The sequence below is a fragment of the Channa argus genome, unplaced genomic scaffold (genome assembly GCF_033026475.1).
Source record: "Channa argus isolate prfri unplaced genomic scaffold, Channa argus male v1.0 Contig016, whole genome shotgun sequence".
NCBI lineage: Eukaryota > Metazoa > Chordata > Actinopteri > Anabantiformes > Channidae > Channa > Channa argus.
The window spans coordinates 381,745-401,361 of NW_027125235.1; the positions used below are offsets into that span (position 1 = coordinate 381,745).

A 19,617-nucleotide genomic window follows, 5' to 3' on the forward strand; every position below is an offset into this window, starting at 1 on the left:
TTTGGCCAAGCCAATCAGATTGCGGACAGACTAAGATCCTGCCTTTTCCAGGCGGGCTAGTAAACGCTCAGCTGCTTGCAGATCTTGAGCGAGGAGCGAGAAAAGGAGACGGGCAACGCGGGGAGCGGTAAACGGGCCTTGTGGCGGGATGGAAACGTTGCCCCCTATGCCTGCAGGGGGAAATGCAGAACGCGCACGGGGGCCCTGTTGTTGCTACACCTTGCTGTGGCGCGCTGCACTTTTCGGCCAGTTGTCATGGCTGACAAAGCGTAATTGCAAGAAGACAAAAACCAAAGGAGCCTACCGAGAAGCCGCCACTAAGTCGGCAGGGGTACTTAGCGTGACCCCCGGCGGCCGTCCCATTTGGCTCACGCCCTAAAAAGCTGAGCAAGTTTTTTTTTTTTGTCCACAGGTGGAGAGAAAGCTGCACCGTTCCCAGCGGCACTGCAAGGCCAGGTCGATGCGTGGAGTGAACGGAGCAAGCCCCTTTTTCAGCTCCCGGTTCTAAAAATCCGTTTAATAAGTTGTCCCCGTGTAGAGGACATATCAGATATTAAACTGATAAGAACAGATACTACACTTGATCTTAGCCAAAAGGCCGAGAAGCGATGACCCCCACTCTTTGCTGCCTGAGCCAACCTCCTCTGACACTTCTCAAGTGTCGCGGTGCAGTATTGTTAACTGGACGTAACACTGGCCGCTGCTGAGCACCCACCCACGGCCGTGCTCTCTTTGCACAGGCCGACCTCTCCACGGACACAGCTGCTTTGACGTTTGACAAACTCACAGGGCTCTGCCAGAAGGCAAAGCCTGCCAAAAATGGAATTTAACTCATTGGTATTCCTCTCCACGGAAGTGTTTAGTAAAAGGCGAAAGACTTGTGCGTGATGAAGAGAAACCAGAGTAAGGACGCTCCTGCCTTCGTGTGGGGCCGAAGTCCCTCGTCGCACCACTCACCACCTTCGCGGAACCCCCTTCTCGGCTTGCGAGGCGTTCCAATTCCCAGGCAGCTCCCATTTCCCTGAGGCCGCCCCGGCCCTTTGGCCGAGCCAATCAGATTGCGGACAGACTAAGATCCTGCCTTTTCCAGGCGGGCTAGCAAACGCTCAGCTGCTTGCAGATCTTGAGCGAGGAGCGAGAAAAGGAGACGGGCAACGCGGGGAGCGGTAAACGGGCCCTGTGGCGGGATGGAAACGTTGCCCCCTATGCCTGCAGGGGGAAATGCAGAACGCGCACGGGGGCCCTGTTGTTGCTACACCTTGCTGTGGCGCGCTGCACTTTTCGGCCAGTTGTCATGGCTGACAAAGCGTAATTGCAAGAAGACAAAAACCAAAGGAGCCTACCGAGAAGCCGCCACTAAGTCGGCAGGGGTACTTAGCGTGACCCCCGGCGGCCGTCCCATTTGGCTCACGCCCTGAAAAGCTGAGCAAGTTTTTTTTTTTTGTCCACAGGTGGAGAGAAGGCTGCACCGTTCCCAGCGGCACTGCAAGGCCAGGTCGATGCGTGGAGTGAACGGAGCAAGCCCCTTTTTCAGCTCCCGGTTCTAAAAATCCGTTTAATAAGTTGTCCCCGTGTAGAGGACATATCAGATATTAAACTGATAAGAACAGATACTACACTTGATCTTAGCCAAAAGGCCGAGAAGCGATGACCCCCACTCTTTGCTGCCTGAGCCAACCTCCTCTGACACTTCTCAAGTGTCGCGGTGCAGTATTGTTAACTGGACGTAACACTGTCCGCTGCTGAGCACCCACCCACGGCCGTGCTCTCTTTGCACAGGCCGACCTCTCCACTGACACAGCTGCTTTGACGTTTGACAAACTCACAGGGCTCTGCCAGAAGGCAAAGCCTGCCAAAAATGGAATTTAACTCATTGGTATTCCTCTCCACGGAAGTGTTTAGTAAAAGGCGAAAGACTTGTGCGTGATGAAGAGAAACCAGAGTAAGGACGCTCCTGCCTTCGTGTGGGGCCGAACTCTCTCGTCGCACCACTCACCACCTTCGCGGAACCCCCTTCTCGGCTTGCGAGGCGTTCCAATTCCCAGGCAGCTCCCATTTCCCTGAGGCCGCCCCGGCCCTTTGGCCAAGCCAATCAGATTGCGGACAGACTAAGATCCTGCCTTTTCCAGGCGGGCTAGCAAACGCTCAGCTGCTTGCAGATCTTGAGCGAGGAGCGAGAAAAGGAGACGGGCAACGCGGGGAGCGGTAAACGGGCCCTGTGGCGGGATGGAAACGTTGCCCCCTATGCCTGCAGGGGGAAATGCAGAACGCGCACGGGGGCCCTGTTGTTGCTACACCTTGCTGTGGCGCGCTGCACTTTTCGGCCAGTTGTCATGGCTGACAAAGCGTAATTGCAAGAAGACAAAAACCAAAGGAGCCTACCGAGAAGCCGCCACTAAGTCGGCAGGGGTACTTAGCGTGACCCCCGGCGGCCGTCCCATTTGGCTCACGCCCTGAAAAGCTGAGCAAGTTTTTTTTTTTTGTCCACAGGTGGAGAGAAGGCTGCACCGTTCCCAGCGGCACTGCAAGGCCAGGTCGATGCGTGGAGTGAACGGAGCAAGCCCCTTTTTCAGCTCCCGGTTCTAAAAATCCGTTTAATAAGTTGTCCCCGTGTAGAGGACATATCAGATATTAAACTGATAAGAACAGATACTACACTTGATCTTAGCCAAAAGGCCGAGAAGCGTTGACCCCAACTCTTTGCTGCCTGAGCCAACCTCCTCTGACACTTCTCAAGTGTCGCGGTGCAGTATTGTTAACTGGACGTAACACTGGCCGCTGCTGAGCACCCACCCACGGCCGTGCTCTCTTTGCACAGGCCGACCTCTCCACGGACACAGCTGCTTTGACGTTTGACAAACTCACAGGGCTCTGCCAGAAGGCAAAGCCTGCCAAAAATGGAATTTAACTCATTGGTATTCCTCTCCACGGAAGTCTTTAGTAAAAGGCGAAAGACTTGTGCGTGATGAAGAGAAACCAGAGTAAGGACGCTCCTGCCTTCGTGTGGGGCCGAAGTCCCTCGTCGCACCACTCACCACCTTCGCGGAACCCCCTTCTCGGCTTGCGAGGCGTTCCAATTCCCAGGCAGCTCCCATTTCCCTGAGGCCGCCCCGGCCCTTTGGCCGAGCCAATCAGATTGCGGACAGACTAAGATCCTGCCTTTTCCAGGCGGGCTAGCAAACGCTCAGCTGCTTGCAGATCTTGAGCGAGGAGCGAGAAAAGGAGACGGGCAACGCGGGGAGCGGTAAACGGGCCCTGTGGCGGGATGGAAACGTTGCCCCCTATGCCTGCAGGGGGAAATGCAGAACGCGCACGGGGGCCCTGTTGTTGCTACACCTTGCTGTGGCGCGCTGCACTTTTCGGCCAGTTGTCATGGCTGACAAAGCGTAATTGCAAGAAGACAAAAACCAAAGGAGCCTACCGAGAAGCCGCCACTAAGTCGGCAGGGGTACTTAGCGTGACCCCCGGCGGCCGTCCCATTTGGCTCACGCCCTGAAAAGCTGAGCAAGTTTTTTTTTTTTGTCCACAGGTGGAGAGAAGGCTGCACCGTTCCCAGCGGCACTGCAAGGCCAGGTCGATGCGTGGAGTGAACGGAGCAAGCCCCTTTTTCAGCTCCCGGTTCTAAAAATCCGTTTAATAAGTTGTCCCCGTGTAGAGGACATATCAGATATTAAACTGATAAGAACAGATACTACACTTGATCTTAGCCAAAAGGCCGAGAAGCGATGACCCCCACTCTTTGCTGCCTGAGCCAACCTCCTCTGACACTTCTCAAGTGTCGCGGTGCAGTATTGTTAACTGGACGTAACACTGGCCGCTGCTGAGCACCCACCCACGGCCGTGCTCTCTTTGCACAGGCCGACCTCTCCACGGACAAAGCTGCTTTGACGTTTGACAAACTCACAGGGCTCTGCCAGAAGGCAAAGCCTGCCAAAAATGGAATTTAACTCATTGGTATTCCTCTCCACGGAAGTCTTTAGTAAAAGGCGAAAGACTTGTGCGTGATGAAGAGAAACCAGAGTAAGGACGCTCCTGCCTTCGTGTGGGGCCGAAGTCCCTCGTCGCACCACTCACCACCTTCGCGGAACCCCCTTCTCGGCTTGCGAGGCGTTCCAATTCCCAGGCAGCTCCCATTTCCCTGAGGCCGCCCCGGCCCTTTGGCCGAGCCAATCAGATTGCGGACAGACTAAGATCCTGCCTTTTCCAGGCGGGCTAGCAAACGCTCAGCTGCTTGCAGATCTTGAGCGAGGAGCGAGAAAAGGAGACGGGCAACGCGGGGAGCGGTAAACGGGCCCTGTGGCGGGATGGAAACGTTGCCCCCTATGCCTGCAGGGGGAAATGCAGAACGCGCACGGGGGCCCTGTTGTTGCTACACCTTGCTGTGGCGCGCTGCACTTTTCGGCCAGTTGTCATGGCTGACAAAGCGTAATTGCAAGAAGACAAAAACCAAAGGAGCCTACCGAGAAGCCGCCACTAAGTCGGCAGGGGTACTTAGCGTGACCCCCGGCGGCCGTCCCATTTGGCTCACGCCCTGAAAAGCTGAGCAAGTTTTTTTTTTTGTCCACAGGTGGAGAGAAGGCTGCACCGTTCCCAGCGGCACTGCAAGGCCAGGTCGATGCGTAGAGTGAACGGAGCAAGCCCCTTTTTCACCTCCCGGTTCTAAAAATCCGTTGAATAAGTTGTCCCCGTGTAGAGGACATATCAGATATTAAACTGATAAGAACAGATACTACACTTGATCTTAGCCAAAAGGCCGAGAAGCGTTGACCCCAACTCTTTGCTGCCTGAGCCAACCTCCTCTGACACTTCTCAAGTGTCGCGGTGCAGTATTGTTAACTGGACGTAACACTGGCCGCTGCTGAGCACCCACCCACGGCCGTGCTCTCTTTGCACAGGCCGACCTCTCCACGGACACAGCTGCTTTGACGTTTGACAAACTCACAGGGCTCTGCCAGAAGGCAAAGCCTGCCAAAAATGGAATTTAACTCATTGGTATTCCTCTCCACGGAAGTCTTTAGTAAAAGGCGAAAGACTTGTGCGTGATGAAGAGAAACCAGAGTAAGGACGCTCCTGCCTTCGTGTGGGGCCGAAGTCCCTCGTCGCACCACTCACCACCTTCGCGGAACCCCCTTCTCGGCTTGCGAGGCGTTCCAATTCCCAGGCAGCTCCCATTTCCCTGAGGCCGCCCCGGCCCTTTGGCCGAGCCAATCAGATTGCGGACAGACTAAGATCCTGCCTTTTCCAGGCGGGCTAGCAAACGCTCAGCTGCTTGCAGATCTTGAGCGAGGAGCGAGAAAAGGAGACGGGCAACGCGGGGAGCGGTAAACGGGCCCTGTGGCGGGATGGAAACGTTGCCCCCTATGCCTGCAGGGGGAAATGCAGAACGCGCACGGGGGCCCTGTTGTTGCTACACCTTGCTGTGGCGCGCTGCACTTTTCGGCCAGTTGTCATGGCTGACAAAGCGTAATTGCAAGAAGACAAAAACTAAAGGAGCCTACCGAGAAGCCGCCACTAAGTCGGCAGGGGTACTTAGCGTGACCCCCGGCGGCCGTCCCATTTGGCTCACGCCCTGAAAAGCTGAGCAAGTTTTTTTTTTTTTGTCCACAGGTGGAGAGAAGGCTGCACCGTTCCCAGCGGCACTGCAAGGCCAGGTCGATGCGTGGAGTGAACGGAGCAAGCCCCTTTTTCAGCTCCCGGTTCTAAAAATCCGCTTAATAAGTTGTCCCCGTGTAGAGGACATATCAGATATTAAACTGATAAGAACAGATACTACACTTGATCTTAGCCAAAAGGCCGAGAAGCGATGACCCCCACTCTTTGCTGCCTGAGCCAACCTCCTCTGACACTTCTCAAGTGTCGCGGTGCAGTATTGTTAACTGGACGTAACACTGGCCGCTGCTGAGCACCCACCCACGGCCGTGCTCTCTTTGCACAGGCCGACCTCTCCACGGACACAGCTGCTTTGACGTTTGACAAACTCACAGGGCTCTGCCAGAAGGCAAAGCCTGCCAAAAATGGAATTTAACTCATTGGTATTCCTCTCCACGGAAGTCTTTAGTAAAAGGCGAAAGACTTGTGCGTGATGAAGAGAAACCAGAGTAAGGACGCTCCTGCCTTCGTGTGGGGCCGAAGTCCCTCGTCGCACCACTCACCACCTTCGCGGAACCCCCTTCTCGGCTTGCGAGGCGTTCCAATTCCCAGGCAGCTCCCATTTCCCTGAGGCCGCCCCGGCCCTTTGGCCAAGCCAATCAGATTGCGGACAGACTAAGATCCTGCCTTTTCCAGGCGGGCTAGCAAACGCTCAGCTGCTTGCAGATCTTGAGCGAGGAGCGAGAAAAGGAGACGGGCAACGCGGGGAGCGGTAAACGGGCCCTGTGGCGGGATGGAAACGTTGCCCCCTATGCCTGCAGGGGGAAATGCAGAACGCGCACGGGGGCCCTGTTGTTGCTACACCTTGCTGTGGCGCGCTGCACTTTTCGGCCAGTTGTCATGGCTGACAAAGCGTAATTGCAAGAAGACAAAAACCAAAGGAGCCTACCGAGAAGCCGCCACTAAGTCGGCAGGGGTACTTAGCGTGACCCCCGGCGGCCGTCCCATTTGGCTCACGCCCTGAAAAGCTGAGCAAGTTTTTTTTTTTGTCCACAGGTGGAGAGAAGGCTGCACCGTTCCCAGCGGCACTGCAAGGCCAGGTCGATGCGTGGAGTGAACGGAGCAAGCCCCTTTTTCACCTCCCGGTTCTAAAAATCCGTTTAATAAGTTGTCCCCGTGTAGAGGACATATCAGATATTAAACTGATAAGAACAGATACTACACTTGATCTTAGCCAAAAGGCCGAGAAGCGTTGACCCCAACTCTTTGCTGCCTGAGCCAACCTCCTCTGACACTTCTCAAGTGTCGCGGTGCAGTATTGTTAACTGGACGTAACACTGGCCGCTGCTGAGCACCCACCCACGGCCGTGCTGTCTTTGCACAGGCCGACCTCTCCACGGACACAGCTGCTTTGACGTTTGACAAACTCACAGGGCTCTGCCAGAAGGCAAAGCCTGCCAAAAATGGAATTTAACTCATTGGTATTCCTCTCCACGGAAGTCTTTAGTAAAAGGCGAAAGACTTGTGCGTGATGAAGAGAAACCAGAGTAAGGACGCTCCTGCCTTCGTGTGGGGCCGAAGTCCCTCGTCGCACCACTCACCACCTTCGCGGAACCCCCTTCTCGGCTTGCGAGGCGTTCCAATTCCCAGGCAGCTCCCATTTCCCTGAGGCCGCCCCGGCCCTTTGGCCGAGCCAATCAGATTGCGGACAGACTAAGATCCTGCCTTTTCCAGGCGGGCTAGCAAACGCTCAGCTGCTTGCAGATCTTGAGCGAGGAGCGAGAAAAGGAGACGGGCAACGCGGGGAGCGGTAAACGGGCCCTGTGGCGGGATGGAAACGTTGCCCCCTATGCCTGCAGGGGGAAATGCAGAACGCGCACGGGGGCCCTGTTGTTGCTACACCTTGCTGTGGCGCGCTGCACTTTTCGGCCAGTTGTCATGGTTGACAAAGCGTAATTGCAAGAATACGAAAACCAAAGGAGCCTACCGAGAAGCCGCCACTAAGTCGGCAGGGGTACTTAGCGTGACCCCCGGCGGCCGTCCCATTTGGCTCACGCCCTGAAAAGCTGAGCAAGTTTTTTTTTTGTCCACAGGTGGAGAGAAGGCTGCACCGTTCCCAGCGGCACTGCAAGGCCAGGTCGATGCGTGGAGTGAACGGAGCAAGCCCCTTTTTCACCTCCCGGTTCTAAAAATCCGTTTAATAAGTTGTCCCCGTGTAGAGGACATATCAGATATTAAACTGATAAGAACAGATACTACACTTGATCTTAGCCAAAAGGCCGAGAAGCGTTGACCCCAACTCTTTGCTGCCTGAGCCAACCTCCTCTGACACTTCTCAAGTGTCGCGGTGCAGTATTGTTAACTGGACGTAACACTGGCCGCTGCTGAGCACCCACCCACGGCCGTGCTCTCTTTGCACAGGCCGACCTCTCCACGGACACAGCTGCTTTGACGTTTGACAAACTCACAGGGCTCTGCCAGAAGGCAAAGCCTGCCAAAAATGGAATTTAACTCATTGGTATTCCTCTCCACGGAAGTCTTTAGTAAAAGGCGAAAGACTTGTGCGTGATGAAGAGAAACCAGAGTAAGGACGCTCCTGCCTTCGTGTGGGGCCGAAGTCCCTCGTCGCACCACTCACCACCTTCGCGGAACCCCCTTCTCGGCTTGCGAGGCGTTCCAATTCCCAGGCAGCTCCCATTTCCCTGAGGCCACCCCGGCCCTTTGGCCGAGCCAATCAGATTGCGGACAGACTAAGATCCTGCCTTTTCCAGGCGGGCTAGCAAACGCTCAGCTGCTTGCAGATCTTGAGCGAGGAGAGAGAAAAGGAGACGGGCAACGCGGGGAGCGGTAAACGGGCCCTGTGGCGGGATGGAAACGTTGCCCCCTATGCCTGCAGGGGGAAATGCAGAACGCGCACGGGGGCCCTGTTGTTGCTACACCTTGCTGTGGCGCGCTGCACTTTTCGGCCAGTTGTCATGGCTGACAAAGCGTAATTGCAAGAAGACAAAAACCAAAGGAGCCTACCGAGAAGCCGCCATTAAGTCGGCAGGGGTACTTAGCGTGACCCCCGGCGGCCGTCCCATTTGGCTCACGCCCTGAAAAGCTGAGCAAGTTTTTTTTTTTGTCCACAGGTGGAGAGAAGGCTGCACCGTTCCCAGCGGCACTGCAAGGCCAGGTCGATGCGTGGAGTGAACGGAGCAAGCCCCTTTTTCACCTCCCGGTTCTAAAAATCCGTTTAATAAGTTGTCCCCGTGTAGAGGACATATCAGATATTAAACTGATAAGAACAGATACTACACTTGATCTTAGCCAAAAGGCCGAGAAGCGTTGACCCCAACTCTTTGCTGCCTGAGCCAACCTCCTCTGACACTTCTCAAGTGTCGCGGTGCAGTATTGTTAACTGGACGTAACACTGGCCGCTGCTGAGCACCCACCCACGGCCGTGCTCTCTTTGCACAGGCCGACCTCTCCACGGACACAGCTGCTTTGACGTTTGACAAACTCACAGGGCTCTGCCAGAAGGCAAAGCCTGCCAAAAATGGAATTTAACTCATTGGTATTCCTCTCCACGGAAGTCTTTAGTAAAAGGCGAAAGACTTGTGCGTGATGAAGAGAAACCAGAGTAAGGACGCTCCTGCCTTCGTGTGGGGCCGAAGTCCCTCGTCGCACCACTCACCACCTTCGCGGAACCCCCTTCTCGGCTTGCGAGGCGTTCCAATTCCCAGGCAGCTCCCATTTCCCTGAGGCCGCCCCGGCCCTTTGGCCGAGCCAATCAGATTGCGGACAGACTAAGATCCTGCCTTTTCCAGGCGGGCTAGCAAACGCTCAGCTGCTTGCAGATCTTGAGCGAGGAGCGAGAAAAGGAGACGGGCAACGCGGGGAGCGGTAAACGGGCCCTGTGGCGGGATGGAAACGTTGCCCCCTATGCCTGCAGGGGGAAATGCAGAACGCGCACGGGGGCCCTGTTGTTGCTACACCTTGCTGTGGCGCGCTGCACTTTTCGGCCAGTTGTCATGGCTGACAAAGCGTAATTGCAAGAAGACAAAAACCAAAGGAGCCTACCGAGAAGCCGCCACTAAGTCGGCAGGGGTACTTAGCGTGACCCCCGGCGGCCGTCCCATTTGGCTCACGCCCTGAAAAGCTGAGCAAGTTTTTTTTTTTTGTCCACAGGTGGAGAGAAGGCTGCACCGTTCCCAGCGGCACTGCAAGGCCAGGTCGATGCGTGGAGTGAACGGAGCAAGCCCCTTTTTTTCAGCTCCCGGTTCTAAAAATCCGTTTAATAAGTTGTCCCCGTGTAGAGGACATATCAGATATTAAACTGATAAGAACAGATACTACACTTGATCTTAGCCAAAAGGCCGAGAAGCGTTGACCCCAACTCTTTGCTGCCTGAGCCAACCTCCTCTGACACTTCTCAAGTGTCGCGGTGCAGTATTGTTAACTGGACGTAACACTGGCCGCTGCTGAGCACCCACCCACGGCCGTGCTCTCTTTGCACAGGCCGACCTCTCCACGGACACAGCTGCTTTGACGTTTGACAAACTCACAGGGCTCTGCCAGAAGGCAAAGCCTGCCAAAAATGGAATTTAACTCATTGGTATTCCTCTCCACGGAAGTCTTTAGTAAAAGGCGAAAGACTTGTGCGTGATGAAGAGAAACCAGAGTAAGGACGCTCCTGCCTTCGTGTGGGGCCGAAGTCCCTCGTCGCACCACTCACCACCTTCGCGGAACCCCCTTCTCGGCTTGCGAGGCGTTCCAATTCCCAGGCAGCTCCCATTTCCCTGAGGCCGCCCCGGCCCTTTGGCCGAGCCAATCAGATTGCGGACAGACTAAGATCCTGCCTTTTCCAGGCGGGCTAGCAAACGCTCAGCTGCTTGCAGATCTTGAGCGAGGAGCGAGAAAAGGAGACGGGCAACGCGGGGAGCGGTAAACGGGCCCTGTGGCGGGATGGAAACGTTGCCCCCTATGCCTGCAGGGGGAAATGCAGAACGCGCACGGGGGCCCTGTTGTTGCTACACCTTGCTGTGGCGCGCTGCACTTTTCGGCCAGTTGTCATGGCTGACAAAGCGTAATTGCAAGAAGACAAAAACCAAAGGAGCCTACCGAGAAGCCGCCACTAAGTCGGCAGGGGTACTTAGCGTGACCCCCGGCGGCCGTCCCATTTGGCTCACGCCCTGAAAAGCTGAGCAAGTTTTTTTTTTTGTCCACAGGTGGAGAGAAGGCTGCACCGTTCCCAGCGGCACTGCAAGGCCAGGTCGATACGTGGAGTGAACGGAGCAAGCCCCTTTTTCAGCTCCCGGTTCTAAAAATCCGTTTAATAAGTTGTCCCCGTGTAGAGGACATATCAGATATTAAACTGATAAGAACAGATACTACACTTGATCTTAGCCAAAAGGCCGAGAAGCGTTGACCCCAACTCTTTGCTGCCTGAGCCAACCTCCTCTGACACTTCTCAAGTGTCGCGGTGCAGTATTGTTAACTGGACGTAACACTGGCCGCTGCTGAGCACCCACCCACGGCCGTGCTCTTTTTGCACAGGCCGACCTCTCCACGGACACAGCTGCTTTGACGTTTGACAAACTCACAGGGCTCTGCCAGAAGGCAAAGCCTGCCAAAAATGGAATTTAACTCATTGGTATTCCTCTCCACGGAAGTCTTTAGTAAAAGGCGAAAGACTTGTGCGTGATGAAGAGAAACCAGAGTAAGGACGCTCCTGCCTTCGTGTGGGGCCGAAGTCCCTCGTCGCACCACTCACCACCTTCGCGGAACCCCCTTCTCGGCTTGCGAGGCGTTCCAATTCCCAGGCAGCTCCCATTTCCCTGAGGCCGCCCCGGCCCTTTGGCCGAGCCAATCAGATTGCGGACAGACTAAGATCCTGCCTTTTCCAGGCGGGCTAGCAAACGCTCAGCTGCTTGCAGATCTTGAGCGAGGAGCGAGAAAAGGAGACGGGCAACGCGGGGAGCGGTAAACGGGCCCTGTGGCGGGATGGAAACGTTGCCCCCTATGCCTGCAGGGGGAAATGCAGAACGCGCACGGGGGCCCTGTTGTTGCTACACCTTGCTGTGGCGCGCTGCACTTTTCGGACAGTTGTCATGGCTGACAAAGCGTAATTGCAAGAAGACAAAAACCAAAGGAGCCTACCGAGAAGCCGCCACTAAGTCGGCAGGGGTACTTAGCGTGACCCCCGGCGGCCGTCCCATTTGGCTCACGCCCTGAAAAGCTGAGCAAGTTTTTTTTTTTGTCCACAGGTGGAGAGAAGGCTGCACCGTTCCCAGCGGCACTGCAAGGCCAGGTCGATGCGTGGAGTGAACGGAGCAAGCCCCTTTTTCACCTCCCGGTTCTAAAAATCCGTTTAATAAGTTGTCCCCGTGTAGAGGACATATCAGATATTAAACTGATAAGAACAGATACTACACTTGATCTTAGCCAAAAGGCCGAGAAGCGTTGACCCCAACTCTTTGCTGCCTGAGCCAACCTCCTCTGACACTTCTCAAGTGTCGCGGTGCAGTATTGTTAACTGGACGTAACACTGGCCGCTGCTGAGCACCCACCCACGGCCGTGCTCTCTTTGCACAGGCCGACCTCTCCACGGAAACAGCTGCTTTGACGTTTGACAAACTCACAGGGCTCTGCCAGAAGGCAAAGCCTGCCAAAAATGGAATTTAACTCATTGGTATTCCTCTCCACGGAAGTCTTTAGTAAAAGGCGAAAGACTTGTGCGTGATGAAGAGAAACCAGAGTAAGGACGCTCCTGCCTTCGTGTGGGGCCGAAGTCCCTCGTCGCACCACTCACCACCTTCGCGGAACCCCCTTCTCGGCTTGCGAGGCGTTCCAATTCCCAGGCAGCTCCCATTTCCCTGAGGCCGCCCCGGCCCTTTGGCCGAGCCAATCAGATTGCGGACAGACTAAGATCCTGCCTTTTCCAGGCGGGCTAGCAAACGCTCAGCTGCTTGCAGATCTTGAGCGAGGAGCGAGAAAAGGAGACGGGCAACGCGGGGAGCGGTAAACGGGCCCTGTGGCGGGATGGAAACGTTGCCCCCTATGCCTGCAGGGGGAAATGCAGAACGCGCACGGGGGCCCTGTTGTTGCTACACCTTGCTGTGGCGCGCTGCACTTTTCGGCCAGTTGTCATGGCTGACAAAGCGTAATTGCAAGAAGACAAAAACTAAAGGAGCCTACCGAGAAGCCGCCACTAAGTCGGCAGGGGTACTTAGCGTGACCCCCGGCGGCCGTCCCATTTGGCTCACGCCCTGAAAAGCTGAGCAAGTTTTTTTTTTTTTTGTCCACAGGTGGAGAGAAGGCTGCACCGTTCCCAGCGGCACTGCAAGGCCAGGTCGATGCGTGGAGTGAACGGAGCAAGCCCCTTTTTCAGCTCCCGGTTCTAAAAATCCGTTTAATAAGTTGTCCCCGTGTAGAGGACATATCAGATATTAAACTGATAAGAACAGATACTACACTTGATCTCAGCCAAAAGGCCGAGAAGCGATGACCCCCACTCTTTGCTGCCTGAGCCAACCTCCTCTGACACTTCTCAAGTGTCGCGGTGCAGTATTGTTAACTGGACGTAACACTGGCCGCTGCTGAGCACCCACCCACGGCCGTGCTCTCTTTGCACAGGCCGACCTCTCCACGGACACAGCTGCTTTGACGTTTGACAAACTCACAGGGCTCTGCCAGAAGGCAAAGCCTGCCAAAAATGGAATTTAACTCATTGGTATTCCTCTCCACGGAAGTCTTTAGTAAAAGGCGAAAGACTTGTGCGTGATGAAGAGAAACCAGAGTAAGGACGCTCCTGCCTTCGTGTGGGGCCGAAGTCCCTCGTCGCACCACTCACCACCTTCGCGGAACCCCCTTCTCGGCTTGCGAGGCGTTCCAATTCCCAGGCAGCTCCCATTTCCCTGAGGCCGCCCCGGCCCTTTGGCCGAGCCAATCAGATTGCGGACAGACTAAGATCCTGCGTTTTCCAGGCGGGCTAGCAAACGCTCAGCTGCTTGCAGATCTTGAGCGAGGAGCGAGAAAAGGAGACGGGCAACGCGGGGAGCGGTAAACGGGCCCTGTGGCGGGATGGAAACGTTGCCCCCTATGCCTGCAGGGGGAAATGCAGAACGCGCACGGGGGCCCTGTTGTTGCTACACCTTGTTGTGGCGCGCTGCACTTTTCGGCCAGTTGTCATGGCTGACAAAGCGTAATTGCAAGAAGACAAAAACTAAAGGAGCCTACCGAGAAGCCGCCACTAAGTCGGCAGGGGTACTTAGCGTGACCCCCGGCGGCCGTCCCATTTGGCTCACGCCCTGAAAAGCTGAGCAAGTTTTTTTTTTTTTTGTCCACAGGTGGAGAGAAGGCTGCACCGTTCCCAGCGGCACTGCAAGGCCAGGTCGATGCGTGGAGTGAACGGAGCAAGCCCCTTTTTCAGCTCCCGGTTCTAAAAATCCGTTTAATAAGTTGTCCCCGTGTAGAGGACATATCAGATATTAAACTGATAAGAACAGATACTACACTTGATCTCAGCCAAAAGGCCGAGAAGCGATGACCCCCACTCTTTGCTGCCTGAGCCAACCTCCTCTGACACTTCTCAAGTGTCGCGGTGCAGTATTGTTAACTGGACGTAACACTGGCCGCTGCTGAGCACCCACCCACGGCCGTGCTCTCTTTGCACAGGCCGACCTCTCCACGGACACAGCTGCTTTGACGTTTGACAAACTCACAGGGCTCTGCCAGAAGGCAAAGCCTGCCAAAAATGGAATTTAACTCATTGGTATTCCTCTCCACGGAAGTCTTTAGTAAAAGGCGAAAGACTTGTGCGTGATGAAGAGAAACCAGAGTAAGGACGCTCCTGCCTTCGTGTGGGGCCGAAGTCCCTCGTCGCACCACTCACCACCTTCGCGGAACCCCCTTCTCGGCTTGCGAGGCGTTCCAATTCCCAGGCAGCTCCCATTTCCCTGAGGCCGCCCCGGCCCTTTGGCCGAGCCAATCAGATTGCGGACAGACTAAGATCCTGCGTTTTCCAGGCGGGCTAGCAAACGCTCAGCTGCTTGCAGATCTTGAGCGAGGAGCGAGAAAAGGAGACGGGCAACGCGGGGAGCGGTAAACGGGCCCTGTGGCGGGATGGAAACGTTGCCCCCTATGCCTGCAGGGGGAAATGCAGAACGCGCACGGGGGCCCTGTTGTTGCTACACCTTGTTGTGGCGCGCTGCACTTTTCGGCCAGTTGTCATGGCTGACAAAGCGTAATTGCAAGAAGACAAAAACCAAAGGAGCCTACCGAGAAGCCGCCACTAAGTCGGCAGGGGTACTTAGCGTGACCCCTGGCGGCCGTCCCATTTGGCTCACGCCCTGAAAAGCTGAGCAAGTTTTTTTTTTTGTCCACAGGTGGAGAGAAGGCTGCACCGTTCCCAGCGGCACTGCAAGGCCAGGTCGATGCGTAGAGTGAACGGAGCAAGCCCCTTTTTCACCTCCCGGTTCTAAAAATCCGTTTAATAAGTTGTCCCCGTGTAGAGGACATATCAGATATTAAACTGATAAGAACAGATACTACACTTGATCTTAGCCAAAAGGCCGAGAAGCGTTGACCCCAACTCTTTGCTGCCTGAGCCAACCTCCTCTGACACTTCTCAAGTGTCGCGGTGCAGTATTGTTAACTGGACGTAACACTGGCCGCTGCTGAGCACCCACCCACGGCCGTGCTCTCTTTGCACAGGCCGACCTCTCCACGGACACAGCTGCTTTGACGTTTGACAAACTCACAGGGCTCTGCCAGAAGGCAAAGCCTGCCAAAAATGGAATTTAACTCATTGGTATTCCTCTCCACGGAAGTCTTTAGTAAAAGGCGAAAGACTTGTGCGTGATGAAGAGAAACCAGAGTAAGGACGCTCCTGCCTTCGTGTGGGGCCGAAGTCCCTCGTCGCACCACTCACCACCTTCGCGGAACCCCCTTCTCGGCTTGCGAGGCGTTCCAATTCCCAGGCAGCTCCCATTTCCCTGAGGCCGCCCCGGCCCTTTGGCCGAGCCAATCAGATTGCGGACAGACTAAGATCCTGCCTTTTCCAGGCGGGCTAGCAAACGCTCAGCTGCTTGCAGATCTTGAGCGAGGAGCGAGAAAAGGAGACGGGCAACGCGGGGAGCGGTAAACGGGCCCTGTGGCGGGATGGAAACGTTGCCCCCTATGCCTGCAGGGGGAAATGCAGAACGCGCACGGGGGCCCTGTTGTTGCTACACCTTGCTGTGGCGCGCTGCACTTTTCGGCCAGTTGTCATGGCTGACAAAGCGTAATTGCAAGAAGACAAAAACCAAAGGAGCCTACCGAGAAGCCGCCACTAAGTCGGCAGGGGTACTTAGCGTGACCCCCGGCGGCCGTCCCATTTGGCTCACGCCCTGAAAAGCTGAGCAAGTTTTTTTTTTTTGTCCACAGGTGGAGAGAAGGCTGCACCGTTCCCAGCGGCACTGCAAGGCCAGGTCGATGCGTGGAGTGAACGGAGCAAGCCCCTTTTTTTCAGCTCCCGGTTCTAAAAATCCGTTTAATAAGTTGTCCCCGTGTAGAGGACATATCAGATATTAAACTGATAAGAACAGATACTACACTTGATCTTAGCCAAAAGGCCGAGAAGCGTTGACCCCAACTCTTTGCTGCCTGAGCCAACCTCCTCTGACACTTCTCAAGTGTCGCGGTGCAGTATTGTTAACTGGACGTAACACTGGCCGCTGCTGAGCACCCACCCACGGCCGTGCTCTCTTTGCACAGGCCGACCTCTCCACGGACACAGCTGCTTTGACGTTTGACAAACTCACAGGGCTCTGCCAGAAGGCAAAGCCTGCCAAAAATGGAATTTAACTCATTGGTATTCCTCTCCACGGAAGTCTTTAGTAAAAGGCGAAAGACTTGTGCGTGATGAAGAGAAACCAGAGTAAGGACGCTCCTGCCTTCGTGTGGGGCCGAAGTCCCTCGTCGCACCACTCACCACCTTCGCGGAACCCCCTTCTCGGCTTGCGAGGCGTTCCAATTCCCAGGCAGCTCCCATTTCCCTGAGGCCGCCCCGGCCCTTTGGCCGAGCCAATCAGATTGCGGACAGACTAAGATCCTGCCTTTTCCAGGCGGGCTAGCAAACGCTCAGCTGCTTGCAGATCTTGAGCGAGGAGCGAGAAAAGGAGACGGGCAACGCGGGGAGCGGTAAACGGGCCCTGTGGCGGGATGGAAACGTTGCCCCCTATGCCTGCAGGGGGAAATGCAGAACGCGCACGGGGGCCCTGTTGTTGCTACACCTTGCTGTGGCGCGCTGCACTTTTCGGCCAGTTGTCATGGCTGACAAAGCGTAATTGCAAGAAGACAAAAACCAAAGGAGCCTACCGAGAAGCCGCCACTAAGTCGGCAGGGGTACTTAGCGTGACCCCCGGCGGCCGTCCCATTTGGCTCACGCCCTGAAAAGCTGAGCAAGTTTTTTTTTTTGTCCACAGGTGGAGAGAAGGCTGCACCGTTCCCAGCGGCACTGCAAGGCCAGGTCGATACGTGGAGTGAACGGAGCAAGCCCCTTTTTCAGCTCCCGGTTCTAAAAATCCGTTTAATAAGTTGTCCCCGTGTAGAGGACATATCAGATATTAAACTGATAAGAACAGATACTACACTTGATCTTAGCCAAAAGGCCGAGAAGCGTTGACCCCAACTCTTTGCTGCCTGAGCCAACCTCCTCTGACACTTCTCAAGTGTCGCGGTGCAGTATTGTTAACTGGACGTAACACTGGCCGCTGCTGAGCACCCACCCACGGCCGTGCTCTTTTTGCACAGGCCGACCTCTCCACGGACACAGCTGCTTTGACGTTTGACAAACTCACAGGGCTCTGCCAGAAGGCAAAGCCTGCCAAAAATGGAATTTAACTCATTGGTATTCCTCTCCACGGAAGTCTTTAGTAAAAGGCGAAAGACTTGTGCGTGATGAAGAGAAACCAGAGTAAGGACGCTCCTGCCTTCGTGTGGGGCCGAAGTCCCTCGTCGCACCACTCACCACCTTCGCGGAACCCCCTTCTCGGCTTGCGAGGCGTTCCAATTCCCAGGCAGCTCCCATTTCCCTGAGGCCGCCCCGGCCCTTTGGCCGAGCCAATCAGATTGCGGACAGACTAAGATCCTGCCTTTTCCAGGCGGGCTAGCAAACGCTCAGCTGCTTGCAGATCTTGAGCGAGGAGCGAGAAAAGGAGACGGGCAACGCGGGGAGCGGTAAACGGGCCCTGTGGCGGGATGGAAACGTTGCCCCCTATGCCTGCAGGGGGAAATGCAGAACGCGCACGGGGGCCCTGTTGTTGCTACACCTTGCTGTGGCGCGCTGCACTTTTCGGACAGTTGTCATGGCTGACAAAGCGTAATTGCAAGAAGACAAAAACCAAAGGAGCCTACCGAGAAGCCGCCACTAAGTCGGCAGGGGTACTTAGCGTGACCCCCGGCGGCCGTCCCATTTGGCTCACGCCCTGAAAAGCTGAGCAAGTTTTTTTTTTTGTCCACAGGTGGAGAGAAGGCTGCACCGTTCCCAGCGGCACTGCAAGGCCAGGTCGATGCGTGGAGTGAACGGAGCAAGCCCCTTTTTCACCTCCCGGTTCTAAAAATCCGTTTAATAAGTTGTCCCCGTGTAGAGGACATATCAGATATTAAACTGATAAGAACAGATACTACACTTGATCTTAGCCAAAAGGCCGAGAAGCGTTGACCCCAACTCTTTGCTGCCTGAGCCAACCTCCTCTGACACTTCTCAAGTGTCGCGGTGCAGTATTGTTAACTGGACGTAACACTGGCCGCTGCTGAGCACCCACCCACGGCCGTGCTCTCTTTGCACAGGCCGACCTCTCCACGGAAACAGCTGCTTTGACGTTTGACAAACTCACAGGGCTCTGCCAGAAGGCAAAGCCTGCCAAAAATGGAATTTAACTCATTGGTATTCCTCTCCACGGAAGTCTTTAGTAAAAGGCGAAAGACTTGTGCGTGATGAAGAGAAACCAGAGTAAGGACGCTCCTGCCTTCGTGTGGGGCCGAAGTCCCTCGTCGCACCACTCACCACCTTCGCGGAACCCCCTTCTCGGCTTGCGAGGCGTTCCAATTCCCAGGCAGCTCCCATTTCCCTGAGGCCGCCCCGGCCCTTTGGCCGAGCCAATCAGATTGCGGACAGACTAAGATCCTGCCTTTTCCAGGCGGGCTAGCAAACGCTCAGCTGCTTGCAGATCTTGAGCGAGGAGCGAGAAAAGGAGACGGGCAACGCGGGGAGCGGTAAACGGGCCCTGTGGCGGGATGGAAACGTTGCCCCCTATGCCTGCAGGGGGAAATGCAGAACGCGCACGGGGGCCCTGTTGTTGCTACACCTTGCTGTGGCGCGCTGCACTTTTCGGCCAGTTGTCATGGCTGACAAAGCGTAATTGCAAGAAGACAAAAACTAAAGGAGCCTACCGAGAAGCCGCCACTAAGTCGGCAGGGGTACTTAGCGTGACCCCCGGCGGCCGTCCCATTTGGCTCACGCCCTGAAAAGCTGAGCAAGTTTTTTTTTTTTTTGTCCACAGGTGGAGAGAAGGCTGCACCGTTCCCAGCGGCACTGCAAGGCCAGGTCGATGCGTGGAGTGAACGGAGCAAGCCCCTTTTTCAGCTCCCGGTTCTAAAAATCCGTTTAATAAGTTGTCCCCGTGTAGAGGACATATCAGATATTAAACTGATAAGAACAGATACTACACTTGATCTCAGCCAAAAGGCCGAGAAGCGATGACCCCCACTCTTTGCTGCCTGAGCCAACCTCCTCTGACACTTCTCAAGTGTCGCGGTGCAGTATTGTTAACTGGACGTAACACTGGCCGCTGCTGAGCACCCACCCACGGCCGTGCTCTCTTTGCACAGGCCGACCTCTCCACGGACACAGCTGCTTTGACGTTTGACAAACTCACAGGGCTCTGCCAGAAGGCAAAGCCTGCCAAAAATGGAATTTAACTCATTGGTATTCCTCTCCACGGAAGTCTTTAGTAAAAGGCGAAAGACTTGTGCGTGATGAAGAGAAACCAGAGTAAGGACGCT

General features: G+C 55.3%; 38 non-coding genes across 38 annotated transcripts; all 38 read right to left on the reverse strand.

Moving 5' to 3' along the window:
• Window positions 1-419: 419 nt before the first annotated feature.
• On the reverse strand, window positions 420-610 carry LOC137114224 (U2 spliceosomal RNA). The gene has a single exon (XR_010913332.1). It is a non-coding gene; the product is annotated as a U2 spliceosomal RNA (small nuclear RNA).
• Window positions 611-791: 181 nt separating this feature from the next.
• On the reverse strand, window positions 792-907 carry LOC137113940 (U5 spliceosomal RNA). The gene has a single exon (XR_010913057.1). It is a non-coding gene; the product is annotated as a U5 spliceosomal RNA (small nuclear RNA).
• A 551-nt stretch (window positions 908-1,458) lies between these two features.
• LOC137114148 (U2 spliceosomal RNA) lies at window positions 1,459-1,649 on the reverse strand. The gene has a single exon (XR_010913260.1). It is a non-coding gene; the product is annotated as a U2 spliceosomal RNA (small nuclear RNA).
• Window positions 1,650-1,830: 181 nt separating this feature from the next.
• On the reverse strand, window positions 1,831-1,946 carry LOC137113941 (U5 spliceosomal RNA). The gene has a single exon (XR_010913058.1). It is a non-coding gene; the product is annotated as a U5 spliceosomal RNA (small nuclear RNA).
• Window positions 1,947-2,497: 551 nt separating this feature from the next.
• On the reverse strand, window positions 2,498-2,688 carry LOC137114330 (U2 spliceosomal RNA). The gene has a single exon (XR_010913436.1). It is a non-coding gene; the product is annotated as a U2 spliceosomal RNA (small nuclear RNA).
• A 181-nt stretch (window positions 2,689-2,869) lies between these two features.
• Window positions 2,870-2,985, reverse strand: LOC137113594 (U5 spliceosomal RNA). Its single transcript, XR_010912718.1, has one exon. It is a non-coding gene; the product is annotated as a U5 spliceosomal RNA (small nuclear RNA).
• A 551-nt stretch (window positions 2,986-3,536) lies between these two features.
• On the reverse strand, window positions 3,537-3,727 carry LOC137114150 (U2 spliceosomal RNA). The gene has a single exon (XR_010913262.1). It is a non-coding gene; the product is annotated as a U2 spliceosomal RNA (small nuclear RNA).
• Window positions 3,728-3,908: 181 nt separating this feature from the next.
• LOC137113595 (U5 spliceosomal RNA) lies at window positions 3,909-4,024 on the reverse strand. The gene has a single exon (XR_010912719.1). It is a non-coding gene; the product is annotated as a U5 spliceosomal RNA (small nuclear RNA).
• A 550-nt stretch (window positions 4,025-4,574) lies between these two features.
• On the reverse strand, window positions 4,575-4,765 carry LOC137113306 (U2 spliceosomal RNA). Its single transcript, XR_010912442.1, has one exon. It is a non-coding gene; the product is annotated as a U2 spliceosomal RNA (small nuclear RNA).
• A 181-nt stretch (window positions 4,766-4,946) lies between these two features.
• LOC137113596 (U5 spliceosomal RNA) lies at window positions 4,947-5,062 on the reverse strand. Its single transcript, XR_010912720.1, has one exon. It is a non-coding gene; the product is annotated as a U5 spliceosomal RNA (small nuclear RNA).
• A 552-nt stretch (window positions 5,063-5,614) lies between these two features.
• LOC137114271 (U2 spliceosomal RNA) lies at window positions 5,615-5,805 on the reverse strand. Its single transcript, XR_010913379.1, has one exon. It is a non-coding gene; the product is annotated as a U2 spliceosomal RNA (small nuclear RNA).
• A 181-nt stretch (window positions 5,806-5,986) lies between these two features.
• LOC137113597 (U5 spliceosomal RNA) lies at window positions 5,987-6,102 on the reverse strand. The gene has a single exon (XR_010912721.1). It is a non-coding gene; the product is annotated as a U5 spliceosomal RNA (small nuclear RNA).
• Window positions 6,103-6,652: 550 nt separating this feature from the next.
• Window positions 6,653-6,843, reverse strand: LOC137114316 (U2 spliceosomal RNA). The gene has a single exon (XR_010913422.1). It is a non-coding gene; the product is annotated as a U2 spliceosomal RNA (small nuclear RNA).
• Window positions 6,844-7,024: 181 nt separating this feature from the next.
• On the reverse strand, window positions 7,025-7,140 carry LOC137113598 (U5 spliceosomal RNA). The gene has a single exon (XR_010912722.1). It is a non-coding gene; the product is annotated as a U5 spliceosomal RNA (small nuclear RNA).
• A 549-nt stretch (window positions 7,141-7,689) lies between these two features.
• On the reverse strand, window positions 7,690-7,880 carry LOC137114317 (U2 spliceosomal RNA). The gene has a single exon (XR_010913423.1). It is a non-coding gene; the product is annotated as a U2 spliceosomal RNA (small nuclear RNA).
• Window positions 7,881-8,061: 181 nt separating this feature from the next.
• Window positions 8,062-8,177, reverse strand: LOC137113599 (U5 spliceosomal RNA). The gene has a single exon (XR_010912723.1). It is a non-coding gene; the product is annotated as a U5 spliceosomal RNA (small nuclear RNA).
• A 550-nt stretch (window positions 8,178-8,727) lies between these two features.
• LOC137114318 (U2 spliceosomal RNA) lies at window positions 8,728-8,918 on the reverse strand. Its single transcript, XR_010913424.1, has one exon. It is a non-coding gene; the product is annotated as a U2 spliceosomal RNA (small nuclear RNA).
• Window positions 8,919-9,099: 181 nt separating this feature from the next.
• On the reverse strand, window positions 9,100-9,215 carry LOC137113600 (U5 spliceosomal RNA). Its single transcript, XR_010912724.1, has one exon. It is a non-coding gene; the product is annotated as a U5 spliceosomal RNA (small nuclear RNA).
• Window positions 9,216-9,766: 551 nt separating this feature from the next.
• LOC137114428 (U2 spliceosomal RNA) lies at window positions 9,767-9,959 on the reverse strand. Its single transcript, XR_010913528.1, has one exon. It is a non-coding gene; the product is annotated as a U2 spliceosomal RNA (small nuclear RNA).
• A 181-nt stretch (window positions 9,960-10,140) lies between these two features.
• LOC137113602 (U5 spliceosomal RNA) lies at window positions 10,141-10,256 on the reverse strand. The gene has a single exon (XR_010912726.1). It is a non-coding gene; the product is annotated as a U5 spliceosomal RNA (small nuclear RNA).
• A 550-nt stretch (window positions 10,257-10,806) lies between these two features.
• Window positions 10,807-10,997, reverse strand: LOC137114400 (U2 spliceosomal RNA). Its single transcript, XR_010913501.1, has one exon. It is a non-coding gene; the product is annotated as a U2 spliceosomal RNA (small nuclear RNA).
• A 181-nt stretch (window positions 10,998-11,178) lies between these two features.
• Window positions 11,179-11,294, reverse strand: LOC137113603 (U5 spliceosomal RNA). Its single transcript, XR_010912727.1, has one exon. It is a non-coding gene; the product is annotated as a U5 spliceosomal RNA (small nuclear RNA).
• A 550-nt stretch (window positions 11,295-11,844) lies between these two features.
• LOC137114319 (U2 spliceosomal RNA) lies at window positions 11,845-12,035 on the reverse strand. Its single transcript, XR_010913425.1, has one exon. It is a non-coding gene; the product is annotated as a U2 spliceosomal RNA (small nuclear RNA).
• A 181-nt stretch (window positions 12,036-12,216) lies between these two features.
• Window positions 12,217-12,332, reverse strand: LOC137113604 (U5 spliceosomal RNA). Its single transcript, XR_010912728.1, has one exon. It is a non-coding gene; the product is annotated as a U5 spliceosomal RNA (small nuclear RNA).
• A 553-nt stretch (window positions 12,333-12,885) lies between these two features.
• LOC137114307 (U2 spliceosomal RNA) lies at window positions 12,886-13,076 on the reverse strand. Its single transcript, XR_010913413.1, has one exon. It is a non-coding gene; the product is annotated as a U2 spliceosomal RNA (small nuclear RNA).
• A 181-nt stretch (window positions 13,077-13,257) lies between these two features.
• On the reverse strand, window positions 13,258-13,373 carry LOC137113605 (U5 spliceosomal RNA). Its single transcript, XR_010912729.1, has one exon. It is a non-coding gene; the product is annotated as a U5 spliceosomal RNA (small nuclear RNA).
• A 553-nt stretch (window positions 13,374-13,926) lies between these two features.
• On the reverse strand, window positions 13,927-14,117 carry LOC137114308 (U2 spliceosomal RNA). The gene has a single exon (XR_010913414.1). It is a non-coding gene; the product is annotated as a U2 spliceosomal RNA (small nuclear RNA).
• Window positions 14,118-14,298: 181 nt separating this feature from the next.
• On the reverse strand, window positions 14,299-14,414 carry LOC137113606 (U5 spliceosomal RNA). The gene has a single exon (XR_010912730.1). It is a non-coding gene; the product is annotated as a U5 spliceosomal RNA (small nuclear RNA).
• A 550-nt stretch (window positions 14,415-14,964) lies between these two features.
• On the reverse strand, window positions 14,965-15,155 carry LOC137113260 (U2 spliceosomal RNA). The gene has a single exon (XR_010912395.1). It is a non-coding gene; the product is annotated as a U2 spliceosomal RNA (small nuclear RNA).
• Window positions 15,156-15,336: 181 nt separating this feature from the next.
• On the reverse strand, window positions 15,337-15,452 carry LOC137113607 (U5 spliceosomal RNA). Its single transcript, XR_010912731.1, has one exon. It is a non-coding gene; the product is annotated as a U5 spliceosomal RNA (small nuclear RNA).
• Window positions 15,453-16,003: 551 nt separating this feature from the next.
• On the reverse strand, window positions 16,004-16,196 carry LOC137114429 (U2 spliceosomal RNA). The gene has a single exon (XR_010913529.1). It is a non-coding gene; the product is annotated as a U2 spliceosomal RNA (small nuclear RNA).
• Window positions 16,197-16,377: 181 nt separating this feature from the next.
• LOC137113608 (U5 spliceosomal RNA) lies at window positions 16,378-16,493 on the reverse strand. The gene has a single exon (XR_010912732.1). It is a non-coding gene; the product is annotated as a U5 spliceosomal RNA (small nuclear RNA).
• Window positions 16,494-17,043: 550 nt separating this feature from the next.
• Window positions 17,044-17,234, reverse strand: LOC137114401 (U2 spliceosomal RNA). The gene has a single exon (XR_010913502.1). It is a non-coding gene; the product is annotated as a U2 spliceosomal RNA (small nuclear RNA).
• Window positions 17,235-17,415: 181 nt separating this feature from the next.
• On the reverse strand, window positions 17,416-17,531 carry LOC137113609 (U5 spliceosomal RNA). The gene has a single exon (XR_010912733.1). It is a non-coding gene; the product is annotated as a U5 spliceosomal RNA (small nuclear RNA).
• Window positions 17,532-18,081: 550 nt separating this feature from the next.
• LOC137114320 (U2 spliceosomal RNA) lies at window positions 18,082-18,272 on the reverse strand. Its single transcript, XR_010913426.1, has one exon. It is a non-coding gene; the product is annotated as a U2 spliceosomal RNA (small nuclear RNA).
• A 181-nt stretch (window positions 18,273-18,453) lies between these two features.
• On the reverse strand, window positions 18,454-18,569 carry LOC137113610 (U5 spliceosomal RNA). Its single transcript, XR_010912734.1, has one exon. It is a non-coding gene; the product is annotated as a U5 spliceosomal RNA (small nuclear RNA).
• Window positions 18,570-19,122: 553 nt separating this feature from the next.
• LOC137114309 (U2 spliceosomal RNA) lies at window positions 19,123-19,313 on the reverse strand. Its single transcript, XR_010913415.1, has one exon. It is a non-coding gene; the product is annotated as a U2 spliceosomal RNA (small nuclear RNA).
• Window positions 19,314-19,494: 181 nt separating this feature from the next.
• LOC137113611 (U5 spliceosomal RNA) lies at window positions 19,495-19,610 on the reverse strand. The gene has a single exon (XR_010912735.1). It is a non-coding gene; the product is annotated as a U5 spliceosomal RNA (small nuclear RNA).
• Window positions 19,611-19,617: the final 7 nt, after the last annotated feature.